At 46.6% G+C, this 25,000-nt stretch overlaps 1 protein-coding gene across 4 annotated transcripts in view; it reads left to right on the top strand.

Moving 5' to 3' along the window:
* The window catches only part of LOC122243049 (uncharacterized), a 68,698-nt gene that overhangs the window by 13,387 nt on the left and 30,311 nt on the right, over positions 1-25,000 (top strand). For 3 of the 4 annotated variants that reach the window (XM_086532821.1, XM_086532824.1, XM_086532823.1), the window contains exon 2: positions 24,420-25,000. This exon is cut by the window's right edge and continues 464 nt beyond it. The gene's annotated coding sequence lies outside the window, so the exon portion shown is untranslated. Of the gene's footprint in view, positions 1-3,457; positions 3,624-24,419 lie in introns of those variants that run through there. The other variant, XM_086532822.1, reaches the window with a different exon arrangement.

Here is a 25,000-nt window from a genome sequence, read left to right as displayed (position 1 = left end):
TGCTTTCCATGAGATTACATAATGAATGAATCAAGAGATCTTACGGCGGGGCTTGTAATCATATCAAGGGGATTAGGCAATCGTGATTATGGTGAGAGGTCATGTGATAAATGGCTAAGATATGTAGTTGGACGAGGCTTTGATTCGCGGGAAAGATCTCCTCGAGCAGATGTCGTGGTTCTCGGTTAGATGACATTTGCCTTTGCAATAGAAGCCTCTTGTGACAAAGGGTCTTGTATAAAAAGAAAGAAAAAAAACGGAGAAAGGTCCAGCAGGCGGTGGATATGATAACGCCACGCTCCTTCATTTAAGAAATCAAGGTCCAGATTGATTAAGACAAGCCCGGCGAGAGAGTTAGACGGGCGTCGCGCGTTACATGAAGACCTACAGCTGTCCGAGGAATATCTGAGGTCGTGTGTTCGCTGCAAGGAGAGGTGCGTGAAGTGAAATCTTTCGCCGCAAGATCACGGTACGTGTGAGGAGAAAAGGTCAACAGGAGGGCGGGCAAGGTCGGGGAGACAGGGTGAGTTGATGATGCTTGAATGGAGCTTGGGAGGAGTCGGTTTGGCAGTTTGGAAGGGTTAGGTCAAGTTGGGTGACCTCAGGTTAAAGAGCCATGTGAGCGTGTCTGTGTGTTGGGGGGAGGGTGGGGGGTGACCCTAAACGTGCTAATTAGATTGCAACCCCCGGGGGCCAGGGGATGGGGGGAGCTTCACAGTAACGAAACACTAAAAGGCAATCATCAGTTTTCTTTCGTTTGTTTATGTTAGTTCGATGGTTTGTTTGTCTCTTTGCACGTATATGAGGGTTTAGATTGTGGAGTGATAGACCTGACTACAGTATATGACCAGGTAACACGAGAGCAAATTCTCCATTCTTGTTGCTGATAGAATCATAACATTATACCATGAACGGAATTTGTGTCGTGTTTCGATAACCAGACAGTGTTTTTCATAAAAAAAACATGACATATATGAATCCCTAAGTCATAATTGTTATACAAGTGTTATACAAGGAAGCCCAAACACAGTGACGTAAATACATGAACTCGTGAAACGTCACGATTCCAATGTTTCCCTCCGCGAGGTGGTTGTTTCGTGTGTTGTTATGCTTTAGGGGCAGACATGAAATAATTGTCGCAATTGTCAACAAACGAGCCTACGGTCAAGCAGCATTAATGAAAGGAAAAACTCTCTACACAAAATAAGGTTACTGGAAATCAATACTTACTTTCTTGTAGATTTGTTTTTTAAATATATATAGGTTATAGGGCTCTGCCAGTGCATCAACACATCCTAGTGCTTTTGCCGTTCAGATATGGAAGTGCATTGCGTTGACCTGACTTTGCCCCCAGGCGGGATCTAAACTAGGTCAAGGAAGGATTAGTGAAGAAATGCCTCCACAACCTATGACCTCACTTGGAGCACGGGCTAATGAAAACTAGGTAGTTAATGATTTCGAGTTTAGTTGGATAAATAGTCTCAACAGCCTCTTCTTACATATATATTTTACTTATGTTGAGTAAGCAAGTCAGGTCAATCTACGTTGTCGACTTTATATGTATATAGGTATATACTATATCTTATATATTAAATATATATATATTATATATATATATATATATCAATATATATATATATTGCATATACATATGGACATACACATATACATATACATTATATATGGTAGACCATATTTCATATATATATATATATATCCACATATATACATATATATACATATATATATATATTATCAGTATAACTACAATACATACACACACAACACACAACACACACACACACACACACACAACCACACACCACACACACCATCCACCCACTCACACACACACAATACACACACATAACACACAATACACACCACAACATATTTATATATATATATATATATAATATATATTTATATTATATATCTTTATTTACTATCATACTCATGTATATATATATATATATATATATATACATACACATACATATACATATACATATACATATACGTATATATACATACATACATACATCTATACACACTTATCTATATCTATCTATATATAAATATATCTATCTATTTATTCACACACACACACACACACACACACACGTATAAACTATATAGATATATATATATAATAATAGATACTATATATATATATATATATATATGTGTGTGTGTGTGTGTGTGTGTGTGTGTGTGTGTGTGTGTGTGTGGGTGTGTGTGCATGTGTATATATATATATTTATATATATATATAGATTATATATATATATATATATTGTGTGTGTGTGTGTGTGTGTGTGTGGAGTGTTGTGTTTATACATACTTCATCATAATATATATTATATTAATATATATATATAAATATATATATATATATATTTAATATGTGTGTGTGTGTGGAAGTTTGTATGTGTGCATGTGGAATTACATTGTTTTTAACATACATTTGTAGGTATATACATATATACTCACTATACATACACATACCATATGCTATATGTATGTGTAAATATGTATGTGTGCATGTATTTATACACACACACACACACACAGATATATATATTTTTTTATTTCTTTCTTTATCTCTTTTTAAGAAATTAATATAAATTATGTTTCAGTGCATTTAAGGGATTTTATCAATCACTTTACGTTGAGGATCTTTTCTATTTACCTGACATGATTATGGAATGTCTATGCCTGTGCTCAGTTTATTACGATCGTAATCGATATATGTATCTATCTTTCACATATGTAATGAATGTGTATGTGTATATTAAGCAGTATCGTTTAATAATTAGCACATAATTTATATGTTCTGATAAATATAAAGTACTTCTGTAGATGTTTTGTGAAGTACCTGATGGTGCTACAAGATTTATGATACTTATTTACCTTCGCATTTGGCAGGCTGATATCAGAAGTTCAAACAATTCAATAGCTATTTTCTGGTGGACGAAGTTGCTCGTTAAGGCTTGATTTGTTTACATTGAATTTTGTGACAAACGTTCTCGGTTCCCCAAAGAACCCTTTATCGTACCGCTTTGCATTATTGTTATATGGTTATGTCCATTTTGATTGACCTTCCTCTATTCTGCTTGTATTTTTAATTGTGCGCCGTTACCTCGGGTGTATAACATTATCAATTACTAACATAAGCGACATGTGACGTCACGGATTCAGGAGTGTCATGACGTCATATAGCCACCTGCGGGAACGTGTGGGATTTTAGTTAGAATTCTTTTCTGCTCTAATAAAATCTTATTACGGCTCTGCGGTTTGTATCGGCAATTTAATTCCAGGGTTATATAGTAGCGTAGAGTGCTAATTTCTCCAACACGCAGTTCCTGAGACGACCAAACATGCAGAAAAAGGAGACATGGCAACAGCGCCTCGTTCTGATGGGGGCCTGCAGCCAACCGAGCTAAGACGGGACAGTCAGTTAACTTTGTGTCTCGGTGGGGAAAGTGTCGAGCGATTGTGGTGTGCTGAAGGTGTACTCTTCCTCTTTTTCTTATGTTGAGTCAATGTCTTGTGTGAAATTTGGAGACGGTCTGGCCTTCGCGTTGAGGAATACTTGCGTCGCAGAAACGGACCCACTCGAGGTAAGCACGAGGGATGAATTACGTAATAGAAAATAAGGAGGTTTTCGGTACGACTTTCGGGGCAGAGGGAGTCAGTCAGTCCCCAGTGCGTTCCCGAAGCGGGTTCAACGCTCTTACACATTTGAATCCCGGGTCCTTTTTGCGGCGGCGGATACCGGGTTATCAAGCAGATACGTGATCCGTGACAATCGTGTAACGGAACGACGGCTATAGGTCCAATGCGCTGCTGGTTCCGACGAGCGGGTCTCCTATTCTATTCATGGGTTTCTTAACTCCTACATTCCTTTGTTACACACGCCTTTGTAGTGTCCTCTGCTGTCGCGGGAATCCGATTTTTGGTCGCTTTCCCGACGAGGTGTGCGCTTATATTCACGAGCAAGGGGACATTTTCACGGGGAATTTTCAGGGGGTCGTCGGTGCTGGAAATGTCTTCACTCTTAGAAGGTTTCATGTGATCTCGGAGGAACAGCAATGAATTGGCAGAAGCCTCTATATTTAGCTCGGTGTAGGCGACCTGCAGCCAAAGGAAAGTCTCTCTCTCTCTCTCTCTCTCTCTCTCTCTCTACATCATCTCTCTTCTCTCCCTCAAATCCTCTCATCTTCTCTCTCTTCCTCATCTCTCTCAGAACTCTATCTCTCTTCATCTATCTCTCATCTCTCTCTCTCATCTCAAACTTCACCCACTTTCCAATCTTCGCTTATCCTCCTCGTCTCTCAACGATCCCCCCCCCCCCCTCCCCATCTCCCTCTTCCTCTTCCTCTCCCCCCTCCCCTTCCCCTTTTTCTTCTTCCATCCCCATTTTTTTCCATCTCCCATTATCCCCCTCTTTCTCTGTACCCCCCACTTTTCCCCCCCTCTCTCTCTGTACCCCCCACTTTTCCCCCCTCTCTCTCTCTCCCCCTTCTCCTGTCCCCCTACCCCACCAACGCCTGAGATTACCTGGATGCATTCAGGTGGCTACTTTTCGCGCCATAACCATACGAGGCTGCCCCCTCTAACGCCTCCCTCCCGCCTGCATTGGATTCTGTTCTCCGCAATCTCATTTCTCGTTCTTTTCTTCTGTCTCTCCCCCTCTCGCCTTCTTTTATCGCACTTTTATCTTGCTCTTCTCCTCTCCTTTCTCTATCTTCATTTCTTCTCTAGCTACTTCTCTTTCCTCTTTGTTCTTCTTTCGTTTCGCTCTCTCTTTCTTCTCTCCTCCGCATATTTTAAGCTTTCTCATATAATACTTCTGCCCATATTTCTACATATATCCTTAGCAGAATGTACGGCGATAAATTTTATTGCTGAAATAGTATCGGTGATTTGTCAAATTTGCTGTTATGCAAATGTCTATTTTTTGGTATATTTGCAAGATAAAATATGAAACTGTTACGCATTCTGGCATTAAGGTCTGTTATGGTCAAAGGCATATACGCTCACCATCAGTATATTCTGTTCCCACGATTGAGTGTTCAAATGACGTGCTTTGAACACCACACGCACGCCACTTGCGGTTCAACGTATGAACTGTGAAATTATAAAGAAGAGTGAATGTGGTGTTGGAAAGCTATAGGGGGGAGGGAAGACTTGAAGGGGAAAGAGAGAGGGGGGTGGGGGAGAGGCAGCAGAATGGCGTGTTGACCTGAGTTTGGCACATCGCCCTTTGGCGCCGAGCTCACTTCACTGACGTGTGTACGACCACCTCACGCCATGCGCCATATTTCTCTCTCTCTCCCCCCCCTCTCTCTCTCTCTCTCTCTCTCTCTCTCTCTCTCTCTCTTTCTCTCTCTTTCTCTTTCTCTTATCCTATCTCCCCACCATTTTCTTCTTTTCTCTTTCTTTCCCTCCTTTTTTCTCCTCATTTCCTCCTTCTCCTCTTTTTTTCCCCCCTCTCCCTTCTCTTTCTCTCTTTCTCTTTCTCTATCTCATTTTCCCATCTCTTTCCTATCCCTCTTTTTTCCTCTTCTCTTTTCCTCTTTCTCTTTCCCATTTATCTATCCACTTTTTCTCTTTCCTCTTTTCACTTTCCCTCTTTCATCTTTCTTTTATCTCTTCTCTCTTCCTTTTTCTCTTTCTCATTCATCTTTTTTCTTCTCATTTTTCCTCTTCTCCTCTTTCTCTTCTTTTCTTTCTCTTTCTCTTCCCCTCTTTCTCTTTACTTAACTCCACTACTCTCTCTCTCTCTCCTCTCGCTCTCCCTCTTCCACTCTCTCATCATCTCTCTCTCTCTCTTCTCTGTCTTCTACTCTCTCTCTCTCTACTCTCTCCTCTCTCTCACTCTCTCTCTCTCTCATCTCTCTGTCCCTCTCTCTCTCTCTCTCTCTCTCTCTCTCTCTCTCTCTCTCTCTCTCTCTCTCTCTCTCTCTCTCTCTCTCTCTCTCTCTCTCTCTCTCTCTCTCTCTCTCTCTCCCCCCCCCCCCCCCCCCCCCCCCTCTCTCTCTCTCTCCTCTCTCTCTCTCTCTCTCTCTCTCTCTCTCTCTCTCTCTCTCTCTCTCTCTCTCTCTCTCTCTCTCTCTCTCTCTCTCTCTCTCTCTCTCTCTCTTTTCTCACTCTCTCTCTTTTCTCACTCTCTCTCTCTCTCTCTCTCTCTCTCTCTCTCTCTCTCTCTCTCTCTCTCTCATCTCTCTCATCTCTCTCTCTCTCATTTCTCTATCTCACTCTCTCTTATCTCTCTCTCTCTCATCTCTCTCTCTTTCATCTCTATCTCTCTTTCATCTCTATCTCTCTCTCAGATCTCTCTCTCTATGATCCTTCTCTTTCATCTCTCTCTCTTTCTTTCTCTCTCTCTCTCCTTCTTTCTCTCTCTCTCTCTCTTTCTTTCTTTCTCTCTCTCTCTTTCTTTCTTTCTCGCTTCTCTCTCTCTCTCTTTCTCTTTCTCTTTCTCTTTCTCTTTCTCTTTCTCTTTCTCTTTCTCTTTCTCTTTCTCTTTCTTCTCTCCTCCGCATATTTTAAGCTTTCTCATATAATACTTCTGCCCATATTTCTACATATATCCTTAGCAGAATGTACGACGATAAATTTAATTGCTGAAATAGTATCGGTGATTTGTCAAATTTGCTGTTATGCAAATGTCTATTTTTTGGTATATTTGCAAGATAAAATATGAAACTTACGCATTCTGGCATTAAGGTCTGTTATGGTCAAAGGCATATACGCTCACCATCACTATATTCTGTTCCCACGATTGAGTGTTCAAATGACGTGCTTTGAACACCACACGCACGCCACTTGCGGTTCAACGTATGAACTGTGAAATTATAAAGAAGAGTGAATGTGGTGTTGGAAAGCTATAGGGGGGAGGGGAATGGGAAAGACCCTTGAAAGGGGATAGAAGATGGTACAAAAAAGAAATAAAGAAAGGAAAGGGTGAGAAATAGAGAGAGGGGGGGGAGGGTGGGTGGGAGGGTGGGGGAGAGGCCATGGGGCGGTCATTGAGGAACAGCCTGACATTGGTACTGCTGCAGAAATGGCGTTCATCGTGTTTAGGGGTTTTGTTGTGGACCCCTGGGAGTTGAGTTTTGGCACATAGCCCTTGGGCGAGAGTTGAGATCATGATAGGGTGAGGGGGGCGGGGCTAGTATAATAAGATAGAATTGGCGAATGTGGGAGAAAAGGAGAAAAAAAGGAGAGAGAAAGAGAGAAGGAGAGAAAGAGAGAAGGAGAAAAAGAAAAAGAAGAGAAGGAGAGAGAAGGAGAAGAAGGGAGGGAAAGGGAAGAGGAGAAAGGAGAGAGAGGGAGAGTAGGAGAGGGAAGAGAGAGAAAGAAAGGAAAAGAGAGAGAAGAGAGAGAGAGAGAAAGGAGAGAAGAAGAGAAGCAGAAGAGGGGAGAGAGAGGAGAGATGGGAAAGAGGGAGATGAAGGAGAGAGGGAGAAAAGAGGAGGAAAGGGAGGAGAGAAGAAAAGAGAAAAGGGGAGAGAAAGAGAAGGAAGTGAGAGTGAGAAAGAGAAAAAGAGAAGGGTAGAATGAGAGAGAGAGAAAGGATAGAAAGAAAAAAATGGAGAGAAGAATGAGGAAAGAGAAAGAAGAAGGAGAAGGTGAGAAGAGAAGGAGAGAAGAAGGAAAAAAGAGAAAAAGGAGAAGGAGAAAGTAAAGGGAGAGAAAAGGAGGAAAGAGGAGATAAAAGAGGAAGATAGAAGGAGGAGGAGGGAGAGGGAAAAGAAGGAGTGAAAAAGAGAGAGAAGAGAGAAGTGGAAAAGAGAGAGAGAAAGAGAAAAGGAGGGGAAAGAAGGGGAGAGAGGAGAGAGAAGGAGAAAAGAAGAAGGAGATGATGGAAGAAGAGAAAGAGGAGAGAAGAAAGAAAGAGGAAGGAGAATGGGAAAGAGACGGAAGAGAAAGAGAAGGGAGGAAGGAGAATTAAGAATGGAAAGAGAAGGAGAGAGGAGAAGGGAAGAAGGAGAGGAGAGAGATAAAGAAGAGAGGGAGAATGGATGGAGAGAAAGAAAGAAGGAGAAGGGGAAGAGAGATGAGAAGAGAAGAAGGAGAGAGGAGAAGAAAGAGAGAGAGGGAGAGGAGATAGAAGGGAAGGAGAAAGGGAAGGAGAGAAGGGGAGAAAGAGAGAGGAAAATAGAAGGAAGAAGGAAAGAGAAGAGGAAAGAGAGAAAGAGGAGAAGAGAAGGAGAGAGAATGAGAAGGAAAGAGAGAATAAGGAGAAAAGAGAGAAGAAGGAGAGGAGAGATAGGAGAAAGAAGAGGAGAAGTAAAAAGAAGGAGAGGAGAAAAAAAAGAAGGAAAGAAGAGAAGAGGAGGAGAAAGAGAAGGAGAGTAGAAGGAGGAAGAGAGAGAAGGAGAAGGGAATGGAGAGGAGAAAAGGGGAGGAAGAGAAAGAAAAGGGAGAAGAGAAGGAGAGATAAAAGGGGGAAGAAGGAAGAGAAAGAAGGATATAAGAGAAAGAGAGTAAAGAAAGAGAAGAGAAAGAAGAGGAGGAGAGAAGAGAGGAAGAAAGAGAGAAAGAAAGAGAAGGAGAGGGAGAGAAGGGGAGAGAATGAGGAAGAAGAGAAAGGGGATAGAAAGAGAAAGGCGAGAAAGGAGAGAGAAAGAGAAGAAGGAGAGAAAGAAGAAGAGAGAGAAGGAGAAGGAAGGAGAGAAAGAATGAGAGATAGAAAAAGAGAGGAGAAGGAAGAAGAAGGAGAGAAAGAAGAGAAGTAAAGAGAAGGAAGAGAGAGAAAATAGAGAAGAAGATAAGGGAAAGAGAGAGAAGGAGAGAAGGAGAGAAGAAGGATGAAGGAAGAAGGGAGAGAGGATAGAAAGAGAAGGAAATAAAAGAGGAGGAGGAGGAGGAAGGAAGAAGAAGGAGTGAAGAGAAGGAAGGAGAAGTAAAGAGGAAGGAAGGAAGAATAAAGGAGAAAAGAAAAAGAGAAGGAGAGAGGAGGGAGAGAAAGAGGAGGGGAAATTGAAAAGATAAAAGAAGAGGAAGAGAGAAAGAGAAGAGAGGAAGGAGAGATTAGAAGGAGGGGAAGAGAGTAGAAGAGAAAGGAGAAAGAGAAAAGAAGATAGAAGAAAGAGGAGAGAGATAGAAGAAGGTGAGAGGAGGGAAAGAAGAAAAAGGAGAGGGAGGGAGGAAGAGAAAAGAGAGAGGAGAGGAGAAGAGAGAGAAGAGAGAGAAGAGGAGGGAAGGAGAAGAGGAAAAGAGGAGAGAGGAAGAGGAGAAGAGAAAAGAGAGAGGAGGAGAAAAGGGGAGAGAGAGAGAGAGGAGAGAGCCCCCGCCTCCTCCCTCCCTCCCTCTTCCCCTTTCCTTCTCTTTCTACCTCTCCCCTTTCACTCCCCCTCCCCCTTTCCTCACCCCATCCTTCTAACCATGATCAAGCGCGCCGCAGCCGCAGCCACGTTGTGCGGCTCCTCGCGCGGAGTTGCAAGGCCTCACGCGCGCACTCATGTTTCAGGGTTGTGTTGTGGTTGGTGGCTTGGCCCCGGCACCACGCCTCGAGCCTCTAGGCTGGGCAGGGTTTGGAAAGGAGAGAGAAGAGATGAGTGGTGGGGGGGAAGGGAGGAATTGGTGGTGAAGGGGATGGTGTGAGACGCCGTGGGGGTTCTCCTCATGACGGTCGCCAGACGAAGGTCCCCCCCCCTCCCCTCCTATTCTGGGTCTTCCCCTTCCCTACCGACCCTTCAACCCCTCCGCCCCCACGCCCCCCACGCCCCGCAGCGGCTTCTACACATGCGTATGCAAGAAGTGGCGTACTGTGGGTCCCTTTAAATGTGTTGCTATGTACTACTTGACTGCGGACTGACGGCCACGCGTGCCACTGTAGAGAGGAGGTGGGGTGGGTGGAGGGGAGAGGAGAGGAGGGAAGCTACTCTGTTGCATTCGTGCTATTGTGAAGGTCGGAATGTGTTCGTTTGCATGAGGGAGGGGACGGGGAGAGGGGAGGTTGTTAGGATCTGTGCCATAGTTTTTGTGGTTGTTATTACTGTCTTTTGTATTATTTTGATTAATGGTGTTGTCATTGTTATAACTATCATGAGTAGTATTGTTAGCTGTAGTATTTGTAATGAGTCTTAATGATAGGAACACGTTATTTGTTTACTCTATGAATACCTACTTTAATGGTATATTGATTATCGTATTCATCTAGGAGAGTGCATTGTCCCGCCATGGCGAGCCCCTAACAATGTTGATGTTTACATCACGATTCGTGCTGTGCCGTGCGGGTGAGTGGATATGTCGGTCCGGATGCAACACTAACAAACATTGCTCGTCGTGTTTCAAAAGCAACAGGTATCAATTGAAAGGTGAGACCGGCCAATCTGAGGGGAGAGTAGCTGGGTTATCTGCGTTTGCCGGAACTCGTAAACCGCCAAGGAACATTTTCTTCCGGGCTGGTACGGTGGGTAGAGAGATATTCGAGAGATAGATAGGAGAGAGAGATAGAGAGAGAGAGAGACGAGGAAGTAGATGATAGAGCTGTGAGGCTATCGGTTTGTTGGTGAGAGTTGGCGCAAGGTGACAGAGGGATCATTCGTAGATATCGCCCTTATTTACACTGTCTCTTGCAATCGCTCCTCCTCTTTATTTGCAAAAAAAGAACAAGCCCGTAAATACTCCCTACCCCCCCCCCCCCCCCCCCCCCCCCCCCACACCCCCCCCGCCATCCCCCCAACAAAAAGACGAAAGAGAACGACGCAGCATGTTCTGTTATCACACACCCCCCCCCCCCCCCCCCCCCACCCGCCATCATCCCCACCCCCCGCCCCCCCCCCCCCCCCCCCCCACCCCCCCCCCCCCCCCCCCCCCCCCCCCCCCGCCCCCCCCCCCCCCCCCCACCCCCCACACCCCCCACAACCCCGCCTACCCCCCCCCACCCCCCCCCTCGCCCTACCGGCAAATCGGTCTCGCACGGGGGTGATGTTGGAGCAATCAATGAATGGCATGCAAAGGCGGGCGTAGCATTTTCATTTACCATCACACCAGCATGCAATGAATGTATGAATGGCATGCAAAAGAGGAAGTGTAATTAACTCTATCAAAATTAAAATGAATCAAATGGGGACTGGCAACAGGTGCAGGCAGGAAGAGAAAGGAGAGAGTGGCACTTCCTGTCTTATCACAGGTGTTGATGCCAGAGTCGTGCCTGAGAGAGAGAGAGAGAGAGAGAGAGAGAGAGAGAGAGAGAGAGAGAGAGAGAGAGAGAGAGAGAGAGAGAGAGAGAGAGAGAGAGGCAACCATATCAGTAGTTCTGTGAACATTTTATGCTGAAGCTTTTTGAAATTTTGAACTTTGATCTTCCCCCCTTCTTCCAGGAAACCACTAAAGTATGTATGTATGTATATAGTACAGACAAGTAGATGGATGGATGAATGGTAGCCAGGCAGGTAGGTGGATAGACAGGTAGTTTAAGTGGATCAGTGAATGGACAGAAATGGAAGTAGGTTAGGAGGTATGAAGATATAAACTCTTAATTGATGAAGGGAGTCAACTTGGTGACACTTGCACCTCCCGGGATTATTATTGCGTAATGACCTTAGGAAGGACAGTATGAGAATACAACGAATTCGGTCTCAGTGAAGGACGGACGGAATTATAGATCTGTGGTCGTTGTGGCTTGGGTGTGAAGTGAGAGTTTGGAGGAGGAGGAGGGGGGGGTGAAAATAATCTTCTTTACCGCATGTATGGTTTAAAGGGCCATTAACAGAGGAATCCCGTCATTTGTTTACAACTATTCTTGAATTATTATTACTATTATTGTATTTGTTTCTTTATTATTATCATTCTTTTTAGATCATTCCTAAATACGAACTGGAGCTCTCTGCGTTGCGATTGCAAGCAGTGTGTAGGGTGGGAGGGGGGAGGGGATCTCAAGGTCCGAGGAAGCTGGTTATCTCGCGACCTTGCACACCGCCATGATCGAGCCCACCCCTCTGCTCTCCCCTCCCCCCCTGGGTCCTCCCCATCCATTCCCCATGCAGGCATTTAGGAAGTTGTTGAATGACTGTTGCATGCAGCGCGGGCTTGTATACTGGGTTGAGGAGGGACGGGGGAAGTGTGTTGTGTTTGATTATTGTATGTGTGTATTTGTGTATTTATGCATGCCTGTATTCGTGTGTATGTGTGTGTGTGTGTTTGAGAGAGAGAGAGAGAGAGGTGGGAATTAATAGTAGTAATAATCCGGTATTGATATATATCCCACCGCCAAGCACACGCGCCACCTAATAATAACCGCGACATCACCGCCATGGAGGAGTCTAACAATAAACCAAACGCATGCGTGCAGCGCATTTGGTCCTGTGATCATGCGCATTATTTTGGTATGTAGGCCTACGTATGTGAAAGTGTTGGTTTGCTTGATCACGAAGGCATTTGTTATTTCACTAAGGAATTGACTGTAGATTTTCTTACACGAAAATGCGAGCGTGACTATGTTCAAACCAGTGATGAACAAAGTACCAAGCAAACCGCATAGGCAAGGAAAACTCTTGTTATAGATGCGAGTGTCAGTGGGTAGTTTGAGTTTTAATCGCGAGAGAGAGAAAGAGAGCGGAGGGAGTGGGGAGATCTGTTGACAACAGTGCAAAACAAACAAGTAAAAAAAAAAGCCCGCAGTATCGGTTTGCGCGTGTTCTTGCGTGTGTGCGTTTCTGCTTGCGCACATCTTCAAATTCTTGACATGTTTGCGTGGAGGAATTCCTTGCTTGCCTGCGTGTCTGCCAGTGTCATGCAACTTCTTTTGGCAGGCAGTGTCCCCCTCGTCGTTCTGACATTGGCATCCCTCCGCGGTTTGACCTCCGTCGGGTTCTCGTTGCCTCGTGGCTCTTGCACCTGCTCCATTATGCCGGCCGATAATGTGTCCGTTTTGGGGGTTACCGCTTTGTTTATTTATTTTGTTGCTTGCTTCACTTTGTTTACTTTTTCGTGTTTCTTTTACTTGTAGGTTTATTTGTTTATTTACGTTTTTTTAAAATTTGATTTTCAGTTTTCCCCCGATTTTGTTTGCTTGTGGGGGATAGGCATTCATGCACCTGTTGCATGTATCTTCTTTGATTGTTGTTTTTTACATATCTATATACGATTAGACTTGTTGTGGTGATATGATTGAATTTGGTATTCTGCAATAAGTCTTTCCATGATCTTGAATTATCCTTGTGTGTGTGTGTGTGTGTGTGTTTGCACGCGCGTGCCTGTGCATGCCTGTGTGCTCCTGGCAGGTGCCAACTTTTCTAATAGGTATTACTTGATAGATTTTAAAACTTCATCGGTTAGCACATTTTCTTTTTATATATTTTTTTTCCTTCCCTCCCACCCACACACACTCCCTTCCTCCCTCCCTCCCTATCTCCCTCGCCTCCCTCTCTCCTTCTCTCCCACCCCTCCTTCTCTCCTTCCCTCCCTCCCCTCCCTCTCTCCTTCTCTCCCTCCCTCTCTCCTTCTCTCCCTCCCTCTCTCCTTCTCTCCTTCCTCCTTCCCTCCTTCCCTCCCTCGCGTACCCTCGCGTGTAATAGCAGATAGCAATATCCTCTGGCGGAGTACACCTTCGTGTGACAAGAGGCCGCAAGCGCCGCGTGTGGATAGGTGCCTGGGGGGGGGGAGGATGGGGCTTGTGTTGGTTTCCCTGCGGTTGGTTGGGAGGATAGTCATGTGGTTAGGGGGGATGGGGTGGGGTTGGAGGAGGAAGTTGGTCGGGGTGGGAAGGGGAGGAGGGGAAGGGAAGTGTGGGTGGGTGTAGGAGGGGGGGTGAGGGGAGAGAAAGTCTCCCCCGTCTCTCTCTATTTTCCTTATCTATCTCATTCCGCCCTCCCTCTTTCTCTTCTCATCTACCTTCCTTCTCTTTTCCCCGTGTCCCTCTTTGTGTCCATTCTTATCCCCCCCCCCCCCCGCTCTCTAGTCAATGTCTGCTCCCCTCTTTCTCTCGTCTCTCACCTCCCTCACCCATCTCCCTAACCCCCCCACCCCCTCTTCCTCCTTCTTTGTCTCCTCTCTCATCTCCCTTCCTCAAGTCAGTGGCGTGATGGTGAGGTGACTTCTGTGTCTGACTCCTGGACTTGTGATACATGTCCGTCATCGAGACATGATGACATGCATTTCTCGTGCTGCGTGTGACGTCATGAAATCCACCTATTGGCGCGGATGTCTCCCTGGCGAAACGTTTGGCTGCGCGGTTGATATTTTGATTGTTATAATTATAATTATTATGAATGTTATTTAATGGTTATTGTTGTTTTTTTATATTGTTGTTTGTTCTCGTTGCGGGACATGGTGGGAGGAGTAGCGGCCATGCAAACAAACAAACGCGTCCTTCTTGTCGGGGGGGGGGACGAACACATCCTCGCCAGCCATGAGAGGGCAAGGTCCCTGACGATAGACCCCCAACCCACCCCTCCCCCCTTACCCGTTAACCCCCTGAAACTACGGAGCTCAAAAAGGGATGAGGGAGGCGAAGCAGGAGGGGGGGGGCAAGAGGAGGAGAGGCGAGGGTGAAGAGAGAGAGCGAGAGCGAAGCAGGAAGAGAAAAAGAGCGGAGGAGGAGGAGAGGGGGAGGCGAGAGCAGTAGGAGGTGGGGATAGGGGGACAGAGAGGTGAGAGGAAAGGTGTTGAGTACGAAGAGAGGTCGGCGGAGTTCCAACCTAGGGTTCGACGCGCGTACCCTGCCGTGCGTCTAGGCTTCGGCGGAAAGGGGGGGAGAGAGAGGGGGGGGGGCATGGGTATGTGACTCGTCTCCTGATCTCGCCCCGTCACACGTGACGCACACTGAGTGAAGTGCCAGGAAGGTGGGATGTCCTGACGCCCCTACTGCGTATATGTACTTGTTCGTGTGTGCGTGTGTAGGTCTACCAGTCTGTCTGTCTGCGTCTGCGTATGGGAGGGAAAGAGGGAGGGGTAGGGAGGTCATTGCTTTGTTTATGTATGCCATCCCTTCTTCTTTCCCTCCTCTTCACCCTTCTCCCTGTCCCCCACCTGCCCCCTCCTCCAAGGTTTTCCCACTTCGTCTTTGTCTGAGAATTTCCTCGCATTTGATTTCCGCGTGTCACCATTCTACCAGGAACATGCTCACGGGTGCAGGAGAGTTGTGAACATGTTGAGTTTACGTTTTCAGTCTAGATTAGACGTAATTTTGCTAACACATACATACATATATATATACATATATATATATATATATATATATATATATATATATATATATATATATATTTATGGAAATGAATACAAAAATAGTGATGTGAAGTAGACAGAGGATATATACTGTATTTTGTATATAGTGTACGGATGTATGTCTCGTAAAAAAGAAAAAATAGACTTCTTGAAGATGCGAATACCGCCATTATTCTGTCTAGCAAATTGAGATTGGGCTCTTACAACGTCATTATTCCGGTATCTTATACGAGCCCCCCCCCCCCCCTTTATCCCAATCCAACATTAATTATATTGAAGCATTACCCCCTCCCCTCTAGCAAATTTGAGAGGAAAACATCATCCTTCCGGTCGCTCTTTACCGCCCCCCCCCCTCTATCCCCAATCCAACACTTCCGCCCCCCTCCCCCCTTCCCAATCCAACACTTCCGCCCCCCTCCCCCTTCCCCAATCCAACACTTCCGCTCCCCCCCCCCTTCCCCAGTTTAATACTTCAGCTCCCCCCCCCCATTCCCCAGTCTAATACTTCAGCTCCCCCCCCCCCCATTCCCCAATCCAACACTTCCGCTCCCTCCACTCCCCCCTCAATCCATCCAATCTGCTCTCCTCTCCCCTTCCCCTCTAATTATGACCTCCTCCTCCTCGCCACATTCCCATCCCTATCCTCTCAACCCCCCATACCCTCCCCTATCCATCACCCCCCCTCTCTCTCCCACCGTACCCTACCATATTCCTTCCACGAAATGGTGAGCAACATCGCGGTATGAGAAGCCTGTTTGCGTTTGTTTACGTTTCTCCTCCTGCGGAAGGGATGGGGAAGGGGGTGGGGTGTATTGGAGATTGTTATTCTTTGTTTTGTTATTTGTTTTATTGCTATTGTTCCCATGTGACTCGCTTTGTTTATGTAAATTATTACCCAGAGTAGAAAAAGAAAGAATAGGAATTTTGAGAGAGAGAGAGAGAGAGATGAAGTAAGAGGGAGAAAGAGAGTGAGAGAATGGGGAAAAGGGTGGCAGGGCGGGAGAGAGTGAAGGGGGGAGGGGGACGTCTAACAACTGGGTTCACGGGTATCGATTCGACCTAGTTGAGGGGGAGAGCAGCGCCGCGTCGCCACCTGACTGACTCGCCTCTGCCACTTCCTCACTTCCCTCCTCTCCTTCCTCCTCCTCTTTCGCCTTCTTCCTCTTCATTCACCATCCTTCCCCTCTCCCTGCTCTCCCCCTCCCTCCACTTCCTTTTTTTTTCCCTCCGTTCCTATCTCCTCCTTTCTCTCTACCTCTCATCTCTGCCCCCCCCCCCTCTTCCTCCTGCCTCTCCCTCCGCCACCCTACGCTCCGTTCCTCTCTTCCCCCTCTCCTCGTGCATTTGCTCTCTTTCTCCCGTCTGGATTCGTTTTATTTAGTGATTCGTTTCCTCCGTGAGTCCTCGTTTCCGGCTTGCTTGCTTGCTTGCTTGCTTGCCTGCCTCCCACATTCTATAGTGCATTTCTTCTCTTCCTCCCTCTCTTACATTCGGTCTTTGTTTCTGTATCAGCTGTTGCTTTTGATTTTCTTCTCTCCACGCCCCCCCCCCTCGTAACCCGCCTTCCCTATTTCTTCTTCTTTTTCTTCTACTTCTATTTCTTTCTCTCCCTTTTATACTCTTTTCTTTCCTCTGTTTTTTGGTATTATCCTAAACCCTTAGTCTTTTGGGAACAGTTGATAGGTCATCATTGGCTCTGCCTCTGTGATTTATGGTAAGAGTGACACATTTGGTAATTAACTCGACCTGGCCTTTTCTCTCTCTCTCTCTCTCTCTCTCTCTCTCTCTCTCTCTCTCTCTCTCTCTCTCTCTCTCTCTCTCTCTCTCTCTCTCTCTCCGTATCTCCCTCTCTCCATATCTCCCTCTCTCACACTCTGTTTTGTTTTTGTCTTTGTCTGCTTGTCTTTCCGCTCTCTTGGTCCTGATGCAGTGATATAACCTGTAGCTACCTTTGTTGTGAGCGCACTCTCTCTCTCTCTCTCTCCTGTTGCTATCCTTCTAGTGGCTCCTTTATCGCTGCTCTCTTCCTCTCTCCCTTTCTCTTTTTCTTTCTCTCATGTATGCTCTTGTTTTACCGCCCGTGGAACGTGTTGGAGGATTCTTGAGGCTCCTTTTCCACCGTGACAATTTAAGACATGGCGGTGGGGGAAGGAAGAGAGAGAGAGAGAGAGAGAGAGAGAGAGAGAGAGAGAGAGAGAGAGAGAGAGAGAGAGAGAGAGAGAGAGTGAGATGGGAGGAGGAGGAGAGGGAAGAGGGGAGGGGAGAGGAGGAGGAGAGGGAGGGAGAGAGGTGAGGAGAGAGAGAGGAGAGAGAGGGGAGAAGGGAAAGGGGGGGGTTGAGAGAAGAAGAGTTGGAAAGGGAGATGATGAGATGAGGAAGGAGGGGACAGAGGAGGGGGGGAGGGAATCGAGACGAGAGGGAGAGAAGAGAGGAGAAACGTGAGAGAGAGAACGTTTTCTTTGTGGATGGACTGTGTAATACGCGTTGACCCATTTTGACCCGGATCCGAGTCTGATTCGGGTGACCTTTTTTGTGTTCGTGTCCTAGATAGTCTTAAGATGGATTTTCGGGCCGAGGTCCTTTGTTACTCTCGGTAGCAACTATAGCTTATTTTGTTTTCTGTTATTGTTTTTTTTAGGGGGAGGGAGGCTTTTGTTTTCTGTTCAGTAAAAAAAAAAATGATGGTCTATTAATGAGCTAATGGGTAGACCTGCTTCGTCCTCGGTGTTTGGTTGTTTGGCTGTGGTTGTCGCCGATTTGGAATCTCCAGAGAATTCTTTGTTAGGCGGACATTCCTGTATAAGTTTTTTGTCATATAGATATACCCAGACCGTTCTTTGTTAGCCAGGCATTCACTGAGAGTTCTTTGTTTGTTAGACATCCTCAGGCAATTCTTTGATGATAGGGGGTCTTCAAACAATCCTTGATATATACAGGATATTCCGAGATGAGTTATCAGCCCCACCCATACCGAGAATCCTTTTTGGTCAAATATTCACCGTTTCTTTGTTCAAAAGATCCACCAAGATTTCTTTGTTTGACAGGCATCCCTTAATATTGTGTCATCCAAACAGATCTTCGTTAGATATCCTCGGACAAAGAAGATTTGGGAGTTAATAACCCTAGACAATTTTTAATTAGATATGACACTTCAGGTCATCAAGTTAGTGTTTTTTTGTTTTTTTTTTCTTGACATGCGAGATTTCACGTGATTATCTTTATTTTCTAGATTTTTTTTCCATCATAGTTCGTAGTGATCGGTTAGCCTAGATTTTCGAAAACCGGGTCAGCTGTCCAAGTAACCTACGCCACGTACCCAAGGTATGGTTGAGCAAGAATGATTACTGAACGCGAATTTAATGAAGTTATGATTTTTAAGTCTTTGTTTCATGCGTGTGTGTTTGTGTGTGTGTGTGTGTGTGTGTGTGTGTGTGTGTGTGTGCGTGTGAGTGAGTGAGACAGAGAGAGAGAGAGAGTTCGTACTCCTTACTATCGTAAAAGTTCTTGTGAATTTGCAATCAAAGAGACTGCGAGTATATGCTGGTATTCACTTGTTATTATTTATATTTATTTCTACTCTTTATTAATTAACGTTATTTTGGCGATTTCATGAGGGAGTGTGATTGTATTTGGTAGTGTAGTAAGTAAGGGTTTGAATCCCCGTTTGCGTAGACCTGTAGGGGAATACTCGACATTTACAGCGTGAAATAATGTAATCTACCAAACTTCGGAAGAAATTGGTGCATTTCTCCAAGTCCTTTGATACCCCCCCCCCTCCCCGTGCAAGCAGTTTCGTTTTTGTTGTTGTTTTCGTTAATATCACCTCTCTTGTCCTTTGTCTGGTGTCAGGGTGTGCCTTGGCCTGCTGCAAACTCCCCTCCCCGTCTGCCGACACCGAGGCTCTTTGCCATTTGGCAGGTGCGCGGGGGGAGTCAAGGTCGTCCTATGCGCGTGCCGTATGATGCGGGATACTTGTTTCGTGCTGGTTTTCGTGTTCGAAGAGGAAGTGTTTTGGCTGGTGGGAAAGGGAAACACAGACGGGTTTCCACTTTCCCCCCAGATGGATAAACCGGTGGTTCCTTTCCTTCCCTTGACTGTTTTTCCCTTCTAGACCGGGATTCTCCTTCCCTTAGACTTTTTTTTTTCCTGTCTCTCTCTCTCTCTCTCTCTCTCTCTCTCTCTCTCTCTCTCTCTCTCTCTCTCTCTCTCTCTCTCTCTCTCTCTCTCTCTCTCTCTCTCTCTCTCTCTCTAAACTTTTTTTTCCTATTTTCTCCTTATTTCCCCATATCGAGATGCTCCTTTCCTCCAGTGCTTTTCGTCGAGCAAGGTGTGAGAGGAAGAGCTCTTGCGGCCATGCAAACGTCATGAAATCTATCACGCGCTTGATCCTGTAGGGCAACGGATCGCCGCGAACTCGTCGGAACGCGAGCACGAGTCAGTCACCTCATCGCTATTACCCCCACCCTTCCTCTATATGCTTCCGGGGTCCGATGATCACTTTTCAGATGCCAGGCCTCGGCGGCGTCACTTCACCCGTGCCTTGAACGTGGTATGGATTTGGTTTTAATCTATTGGTAAAGCTATGGCTCCCTCAACTTCTACCCTACCCCCTCCCTAACCCCTACCACTACCTGCGACCCCCTAAGCAGCGTGAAGGTTAAGCCAACTCATGACCCTCTTTCATACCCTTCCCTCCCTCTACCCCTTCCTTCTACCCTTCCTCGCTTCCTCCCTCGACACCCCCCAACCCTCATCTATCTTCCCACCCACTCTCTTCCCTCCTCCTCCTCCTCTTCCTCTTCCTCCTCCACCTTTCTTTTCTCTCTCTCTCTCTACTCTCCTCCTATCTTATCTCTCTCTACCCTTCTTTCCTCTCTCCATCCATCCATCCATATCTCTGTCCCCTCCCCCCTCCTCCCCCTTTCCCTTCCTCATGTAACTCTCCGAGATGTTGTCTTTCTTTTATTGACTTTGCTGTTTCCGAAACTCTCATCGGTATTTGCAGTGGCCTTCGGATGTGAGGGTCAGGTGAGAGCTGGGGTTCTTCCAAGCGGTGGGACTTTCACTGGTTGTTGCACCAGAAGGAGCTCCCCCCCCCCTCTCCCTCCCCAGCACACACACACACACGCACTCACACCTTCCTCCTTTCCCTCCCTCCTCTCACTTTCTCTCTTCTCATTTCCTTTCATCCTTCCCTTTCCTTCTCTCTTCTCTTTACCCTTCCTCTACCTTTCTTCTTTTCTCCCCCCCTTCCCTCTTTTCACTTTATTCCCTCCCTCTCCCTTCATCCTCCCCCTCCCTCCCTTTATTTCCCTTTTCCCCTCCCTCCCTCCTTTCTTTTATTCTCTCCCTCCCTCCTTTCTTTTATTCTCTCCCTCCCTACCCTTCTCCCTGCCCTTCATCGCCTTTCCACCTCCCAATTTTGCTAAACATTACTCATTATCGTATCCCTCACATCTTAAATGTACGTTTGATCTTGTAATTGGCATTCCTTCATTGAGAGAAAGATGAGGGGGGGGATAAAGGGATTGAGTAAGGGAGGGAGAGAGAGAAAGAGAGAGAGAGAGAGAGAGAGAGAGAGAGAGAGAGAGAAAGAGAGAGAGAGAGAGAGAGAGAGAGAGATCCATCTTCCCCCTTTCTGAGAACTTCGAATTGAGAGCCGAACGTTGCTTGGCCGAGCTTCAACCATGACCTGTGTCGCCCAGCACGATCTGGCTGCGAATAACAATTTTCGCTGAATGTTACTGGGCAGTTTCTTTCCCCCTCCCTCCTCCCTCCTCCTCCCTTCCTCCTCCCTGTCTCGTTCCTTCCTCCCCCCCCCTCGTCCTCCTCCTCCTCCTCCTCCTCCTCCTCCTCCTCCTCCTCCTCCTCCTCCTCCTCCTCCTCCTCCTCCTCCTCCTCCTCCTCCTCCTCCTCCTCCTCCTCCTCCTCCTCCTCCTCCTCCTCCTCCTCCTCCTCCTCCTCCTCCTCCTCCTCCTCCTCCTCCTCCTCCTCCTCCTCCTCCTCCTCCTCCTCCTCCTCCTCCTCCTCCTCCTCCTCCTCCTCCTCCTCCTCCTCCTCCTCCTCCTCCTCCTCCTCCTCCTCCTCCTCCTCCTCCTCCTCCTCCTCCTCCTCCTCCTCCTCCTCCTCCTCCTCCTCCTCCTCCTCCTCCTCCTCCTCCTCCTCCTCCTCCTCCTCCTCCTCCTCCTCCTCCTCCTCCTCCTCCTCCTCCTCCTCCTCCTCCTCCTCCTCCTCCTCCTCCTCCTCCTCCTCCTCCTCCTCCTCCTCCTCCTCCTCCTCCTCCTCCTCCTCCTCCTCCTCCTCCTCCTCCTCCTCCTCCTCCTCCTCCTCCTCCTCCTCCTCCTCCTCCTCCTCCTCCTCCTCCTCCTCCTCCTCCTCCTCCTCCTCCTCCTCCTCCTCCTCCTCCTCCTCCTCCTCCTCCTCCTCCTCCTCCTCCTCCTCCTCCTCCTCCTCCTCCTCCTCCTCCTCCTCCTCCTCCTCCTCCTCCTCCTCCTCCTCCTCCTCCTCCTCCTCCTCCTCCTCCTCCTCCTCCTCCTCCTCCTCCTCCTCCTCCTCCTCCTCCTCCTCCTCCTCCTCCTCCTCCTCCTCCTCCTCCTCCTCCTCCTCCTCCTCCTCCTCCTCCTCCTCCTCCTCCTCCTCCTCCTCCTCCTCCTCCTCCTCCTCCTCCTCCTCCTCCTCCTCCTCCTCCTCCTCCTCCTCCTCCTCCTCCTCCTCCTCCTCCTCCTCCTCCTCCTCCTCCTCCTCCTCCTCCTCCTCCTCCTCCTCCTCCTCCTCCTCCTCCTCCTCCTCCTCCTCCTCCTCCTCCTCCTCCTCCTCCTCCTCCTCGACCTCCTCCTCCATCTCCTCCTCCTCCTCCTAAACCTCCTCCTCCACCTCCTCCTCCTCCTCCTCCTCCTCCTCCTCCTCCTCCTCCTCCTCCTCCTCCTCCTCCTCCTCCTCCTCCTCCTCCTCCTCCTCCTCCTCCTCCTCCTCCTCCTCCTCCTCCTCCTCCTCCTCCTCCTCCTCCTCCTCCTCCTCCTCCTCCTCCTCCTCCTCCTCCTCCTCCTCCTCCTCCTCCTCCTCCTCCTCCTCCTCCTCCTCCTCCTCCTCCTCCTCCTCCTCCTCCTCCTCCTCCTCCTCCTCCTCCTCCTCCTCCTCCTCCTCCTCCTCCTCCTCCTCCTCCTCCTCCTCCTCCTCCTCCTCCTCCTCCTCCTCCTCCTCCTCCTCCTCCTCCTCCTCCTCCTCCTCCTCCTCCTCCTCCTCCTCCTCCTCCTCCTCCTCCTCCTCCTCCTCCTCCTCCTCCTCCTCCTCCTCCTCCTCCTCCTCCTCCTCCTCCTCCTCCTCCTCCTCCTCCTCCTCCTCCTCCTCCTCCTCCTCCTCCTCCTCCTCCTCCTCCTCCTCCTCCTCCTCCTCCTCCTCCTCCTCCTCCTCCTCCTCCTCCTCCTCCTCCTCCTCCTCCTCCTCCTCCTCCTCCTCCTCCTCCTCCTCCTCCTCCTCCTCCTCCTCCTCCTCCTCCTCCTCCTTATTGTGGCTGGAAACACTTTTTCGTCATTCACTGCGAGTCCACAGTAGGTTGAACTACTTGTTGACAGACGTTTTTGTATAATTCAACACGCTGATCATTATTAATTTCTGCAAGTGAGCCACATTAGCTGCCAACATGTACAGTGTTACATAATTACAGGCAGAAGCTTTACTTTTGTACTACTTCAGGTATACACACTGCACGAGTGCTGCACGTCAACTATGCCTGTGTGGGCGGACCGATAGTTGCCGATGTTTATTGGAATGTTCTATCTTTGTGGCTTTTTCATGTTTCGCATTAAGAAACGTCTTTTAAGATTCATATTTTCATATATACAAAATTTATGTCCTGAAAAACTTTCGAGATATTGTGATAGTAATAAATTCTATATAGAATATATCCTGCGTAGATAGCCACTCAGTGACTACCAGGGATTTAGCGTGAGCGACCGGTAATTCCTCTCTTTCCAAAGAACATTGGCCCAGTCAACTCCACAAAGCATGTACAAGTTGTTAGAGGACATTCTAAACAAGACGTAACATGTTTCACGTTTATGCCTATAGCTGGAAATAGGTGGATAAAGGAAGCAAATCGGGGAATTGCTCGAGAGCGTATTGATCCAAGTTCCCCGAAAGATTCTGATTCATTTGGTGTAAACGGCAATGATTCAAAATGATGCTTTGAGAAATGATTCGACCGGATTCGTTTGTTGTGAACGCATCCGAACCATTCCTACGAAGTACCATGTTTATGTGACCGCGATGGGGCTTCGAACATTTGATGAAATGGCCTTGTTATTATTATTACTTTTTTTATTGTTATTACAACGATTTTTTTATTATTATTATTACTCTTATTATTCTTTATATTTATATTATAACGTTCATTTTATATAGTACACAATATGATATTGCTTTTGACATATTGATGAAAGCTATAATTTTATAGCAGAGATTTATGCATTTTAATCAGCTGTGGGGGAGTTTTTTTTTTATATATTTACTAATTATTATTTAAGGGTTTGGTATTCTAGTTGTTGATGTTATCTTTATTAGTGTTTTGTTAGGTTTGAGGAATTGTATGTGTTATCTCTTTGGCTTACCCGGGATTCTTTGGGCTGTTTTTTATCAATACTTTTCTATTCTTAGTACAAATGAAATTAAATAATTTTGTTCTCGCGTACTCTGCATAAAAATGGGGCGAATGCAGTAAATGTACAAAAAGTATTTCAAATACACCCACATAGTAATTCAATGCCTTTTTTTTTTTTTTTTTTTTTATAATAGATTCTTTACATTTATTCAAACTTATAATTAGTAAGGAAAGTTAAACATGCAACTGTAATGAACATTGCAATACCTTACAGTAACAATTGTGTAAAATCTCTTAATGTATGTACTGCAATCCTCAACATTAATTGCAAACCAAATCCACATATATATATTACTTTTACTTGCATTTGTTTAATTGATGGTTAAAAGTATTGATTAGAATTGTATCTAAAGTGCTTTTTCAAAATAAGCCTGGGTTTTAAAAGTTCTCATCTCCATTTCAGCCCTGTTGTTCTGCCTATTAGGCCTGTGTTGCCAGTTTTCTTACCTTTAGTGTAAGCCATTGATCCAAAGTTGTAATTGTTAAGTAGTTTGAATTATTGTCAGTCTTTAGTGTAAGCAAGACATGTTTCCCATGTAAGCCTAGGTGGTAACTGTTCTTGTTTCCATTGTAGGCAAGATGTGTGGAGGTGGTGTGGTGAGCGCTCGAGGTCCCCGCCCCCCTCAGCAGCTGCCGCCGCGCCCTCTCTGCCTCCATCGCCGCCGCCGCCGCCCCCAGTAACCCATAGCATCATGACCACTGCCTAGACCCTCCCCCCCTTCTTTTTTTTTTCTTTTCCACAACCCCCCACATCACCACCCTATAGCTGGCTTTCTCCCTCTCTCCCCTCCTCCTCCCCTCATCCACGTCTCCCCACTAGTCCTCTTGGTAACTTTATACTCGACCTGCTATGACCTACTGTTGCTCTACTACACAAAGTTTGCACGTTTTTCTCATACATACATTATCTATATATATATACACGCATATATATATACATACATAAAAGGCTCAGGAAAAGAAGTAACCAGTTTGTACAATTAACAATCATAACTTTACAAGGCCTTCATTACTCGATAGTCTTTTGATTTTTGACGATAATATCCCCTCTCTCTCTCCCCACACATACCCCCTTGTCAGAATCCACTGGGAAGGTTGTGCTACATCATAGCTTGTAGCCTTGTCCTTTTTGTTATTAATAAGGCCCCTTTGGTG

This window comes from Penaeus japonicus, unplaced genomic scaffold (assembly GCF_977035675.1).
Source record: "Penaeus japonicus unplaced genomic scaffold, GWHDUDI00000001_assembly GWHDUDI00000038, whole genome shotgun sequence".
Lineage (NCBI taxonomy): Eukaryota > Metazoa > Arthropoda > Malacostraca > Decapoda > Penaeidae > Penaeus > Penaeus japonicus.
This window is presented reverse-complemented; position numbering and strand designations above follow the sequence as displayed.